Source organism: Coffea arabica, chromosome 11e, assembly GCF_036785885.1.
Source record: "Coffea arabica cultivar ET-39 chromosome 11e, Coffea Arabica ET-39 HiFi, whole genome shotgun sequence".
Classification (NCBI taxonomy): domain Eukaryota; kingdom Viridiplantae; phylum Streptophyta; class Magnoliopsida; order Gentianales; family Rubiaceae; genus Coffea; species Coffea arabica.
The window spans coordinates 26,636,830-26,641,266 of NC_092331.1; the positions used below are offsets into that span (position 1 = coordinate 26,636,830).

Genomic DNA, 4,437 nt, shown 5'->3' on the forward strand with positions numbered 1-4,437 from the left:
CTCAAGCCGGCCGGTCCCAAGAGTATATCACCAAATTCGGGATTCCTACCCAACATACATATCAAATTCCTCCAAGTATCAAGATAAAGGTTTTTATAACTATCACATCTATGATCCACCCCTTCACTCTAGAAGAGCACTTAACCCTTTTTCTCATCCATATGATAAGGACCATAACACCACTTGGTCCTATCTTGCTCCTTTGTAGGGACCACGTGAAGTGGCTCTAAATTACATCGCTACAAGAAATCATTTAACTTTCAAGCCAGTCCCACAGTTTGGCATCCTAAACATCAGCCTAGGATACACTACAAAGATCTGAAGCCTAAGCTCTGATACCACCTGTGACGGCCCCACCTCCCCCTAAGGCGCACCAAAGGGTTCGGCGGACCGCCTGCCCAGCTCTCGCCAGGACTCAGTCACTCGTATCACGTGCGTACATCCATAGACAATAAGTAACCCATCCACTTCAACTTAATATATACATAGATGCTCAAGTAAAAGATAAGAAACTTCTACACACCAGAAGTTTTCAAAGTTTTTACCATTCAAGTACAAACATCGAATATACAAGGTTCTCATTCCTCATACAACCAGCCCGTGCCAAGCACTAGGGCGAGAACCATTACAAGGCCAAAGAACTAGATCAACCAGACTATACAGAACTCTCGTCCTTGCTCGCCTTCCCCTGCTAAGGAAAACAATTGACGTGGTATGAGCTAAAAAAGCCCAGTGAGGTTCTATATAAATAAACAAGTAATTAAACAAGGAACATATCAAAAGGTATGGCACATGATTTCATGTTGGCATTTTAGCATGGAACAATTATCATGATACACGGTAACCATATACTGAAGGATACGGTGTTCTGGTGGAACTTTGTCGGTCCTCTGCACCTTATAACTTCCGGATCCCCACGGTTGACTGGCCATCACCTTATCCCTCCAGTGGTAATACTCGAGTATACCGACGGTTGTCCAGGGTTCCAACCTACCCGACCGAGCCCAGTCCTGGCTCGAGTAGGTCGGTAACCGAGGCGGGGCCCAAGTTCAGCTTAGAGCTTACAACATGCACAAGTAACCAAGTAAATCGGTAAACGGTAAATGGTAAAATTCATCAATTGAATAGGTCGAATGAGGTAAAGTACACACTCGCCTAACAATGATGGACAACTTCATATAGCATGTGATTCATGATAATTAAGTAATCAAGTGGACACTTAGCACGTAAACAATACAAATTGATTTCATGGGAGCATGTAATTCACGAATATCACGTAATCACATAAATTGGAAATCGAGTAAACAGATAGTCAGGTAATCAGGTAGTCACAGAAAACACGGGTATATAGAACACTCACCTATTTACGCACAACAACGTGCAAAATATCCTTCCGGATATTATCTTTAGTCACTGAGAAAACCTAAAATTAAATGAAAAGAATATTACCACTCATTTATCACAAACAATTAGGTGCAATCGAAGAAACTCGACGAATGATGAGTAGAACGTATAAAAAGAGACTTTAAAGTGGAACGAGGACATTTGGACCCGTGGACAAAATACTCAAGAAAATCCTAAACCACTCCTCTTTATTTGGTAAGAGTAAGTAAACATTTGGAGTTTCCAATTGAAGAAGGATCATGTTTTTAAGATGGAAAAACGGTCATAGTATTATACAAGTTCAAATAGAACTTAGCTTTCGGGCGAAAATTTGGGCAGCATGCCCTTTGTGTTTACCTAATTTCCAGCCATTTATGGCTTCATGATTTTTCTCAGCCAATCCCAAAGTCATGTACAGCACAAACTCATCATAATAGCCATTTCATAGGCTCAAGACAATATAAGAACAAAATCAAAGGAATAACAAGTGCGGAAATGCAATTTGACAAAAGACAGCTTTGACGGGTTCATGCATAACGGTCACAACCGGAGTTACACTTATCGGATTGGGATGAAACTTAAGCCGTTTCGAAGCTAAGACACAGGACTACAATGTTGAAGAAGGCCACTCAGTCCAGTTTGCCCTGTATCTAGGTCAAATTTATCAAAATGATCCCAGATTTTCTAGTTCGAGGTTTACTGTGGTAGTCTTGATTCATCCACTCTAATCTCCGCACACATAACTCCAAATCCAATAATTCCAAAGCCATATGAAAGCTAAGACAAATGTATACAATTCTCATGAAGATGACTTAGTCAGATTTACAGTGCAATCTAGTCAAATGCCCACTTTACAGATCCAAAATCCAACTAGTTGGTCAATTAACCGCACTGCATTCAAATGACCATATCCCAGTCTACCGAGGTCCGTTTAAGACGTTCTTGGCGGCGTTGAAAAGCTAATACAGGGTACTAAAACTTTCATGTTTTGACAATTGGCTAAATCTGAACGGATTATAGTAAACAAACACAACCAAAGAGACTAAACTGTCCACGCGGAATTCTGGAACGTAACCTAGATCAGCGAGGGTATTTTCGTCTTTTCACAAGCTACGTTGCTCCGATTGAGCTGAAATTTTATAGGCATATATAAAATACCATTCTCTACAACTTTCATGTTTTGTTCCAAGCCAAATTCGGCCTCTAACATGGAGCAATAAAATCGGGCAGAAAAGGGGGAAAATTTTCCAGAAATCTGGAATTTTGATTTCTAATGGAACCTTTCTTGATTTCTTGCTCCCATCATCACTATAACCACTTATCTAAGCTTAGATACAACATAGATCATCCATATAGCAAGTATAAGCAGCACATACCTCAAAAGAAACAAGGCTTGCAAGAGTACCACTTCACTTCCTCTTGAAAATTTTAGCTTCCCTAGCTTCCCAAGATCACAATTCACACTTTAATCGGTTTAGAATTTGTTTCTTGCACTTGGATGGTGCAAATCAAGAAGAAATTTTGGTTTTCTCTTGCTCTCCCTTTCCTCTCTCCTTGCTCGGCTATGCAGCAGAAAAATTGGGGAAGAATGAAGCTCACTTGGTCTTATAAGAAGACAAGAAAATTAGAACAAATTATGTCCACAAGTTTAGCCAACATTTCGGCCAAGCTGTCATCATGAGAGAGGAGATATTTTACTCCATTAGTAATAAACTTGTGTGACAAGTAAGTGGCGGTCAAGTGGTCGGTTCAAACGGTAGTGCACGGTACACGTCGGTGTGACGCGTTTTCTCTTAAATCGCACGTACTAGGGTTTTTGCTTCCTATTCACTAACTTTTTATCATTGCTTCTAATCACATATTATTTCTCACTTAAAAGTCACTCTTAAGCACCAAATTTGATCCTTACTCGGTACCGGATAATTATACTTCGGTTACACGAAAAATCCGATTTCACCTTGAATTGAAAACGAATAGGAGAACCCTAATTTCCTATGGTCATTGGCACTTTTCTAGGGTGATTGAACCATGGATAACATGAAATAATAATTTTCAAATAAAAGGGAATTTTTGAGAAATATGTAAGGAATTTGCGAGTCCTCACACAATGTTGTGGGCTAGCTTTTATGCGTCTTGTATTCGCCATGACGTATGAGGGAACCTCCACATAAGCTCTGAGGCCAACTATTGCGGTCCTCGATCAACACGTTTCGAGACACGTAGCACGTTTGCCCGAGGATCTAGCGAGGTTGTCCAACGCTTGGATTGCTGGACCTAGAATCAAACGGACGACACGATTTGATTAAAGGCTGTAGAACGACGACTCCGATGAAGGTGAATACTCCAGGGAATAGGTCGGTAGAACAATCAAGGACAAGATGCAAGATTGCTCAATCACCCTTGCCAGAAGCAAGTAAAGCTCGAAATTCACACAAGCAAGAAAATCGAAAAACTAAGTAATTTGATTTATAAAACGTCTACCTAAAACCTTACAAAGCAAGCCTATTTATAGGCTAAGAGTTACAAAAACCCTAAGGAAAACAAGGAAAAGGGGAATTCGGCCATCTTGGGATCAAGATGGGCCGGCCCATGCTCTACTAGAACAACTAATCTAACTATAAATTAAACACCAAAGCCTAAGGCCCTATTCGGCCAACTCACTCGGAGGCCCACTTGACTCTTCATGGGCTTGGATCGTGGTGTAGATAACTTGATTGTCTCCTTCCAAGCCTTCAATTTCTCTATGGACTCCATGTTGGTCTTGGACAATTCGAACAAGGGCTTGGAGGGATTCTTTGAAGAACTTGGCTTGTGCACGTGTGACTGGGCCCAATGGAACTCGGACTGGGTCATTACTTGGGCTAAGGTCCGTGCACACATCAGTCCCCTCCACTTGAGAAGGATTCGTCCTCAAATCTGGATGGAAATGGATGATACTACAAGAGTTGGTAGTATGAACCCCAAATCTAATGCCACCACATATTGCCAAGAAAAACTCATGGCTTTACTCCAATGGCTCCTCTTGTTCGTATCATTCCCCTCCTCTTGAAAGCA

At 41.1% G+C, this 4,437-nt stretch overlaps 1 long non-coding RNA gene across 1 annotated transcript; it reads right to left on the reverse strand.

Moving 5' to 3' along the window:
- Window positions 1–429: 429 nt before the first annotated feature.
- On the reverse strand, window positions 430–2,993 carry LOC140020947 (uncharacterized). Its single transcript, XR_011824905.1, has 3 exons — window positions 2,760–2,993; window positions 1,361–1,423; window positions 430–688 (listed from the first exon to the last, which is right to left on the reverse strand). It is a non-coding gene; the product is annotated as an uncharacterized lncRNA (long non-coding RNA).
- Window positions 2,994–4,437: the final 1,444 nt, after the last annotated feature.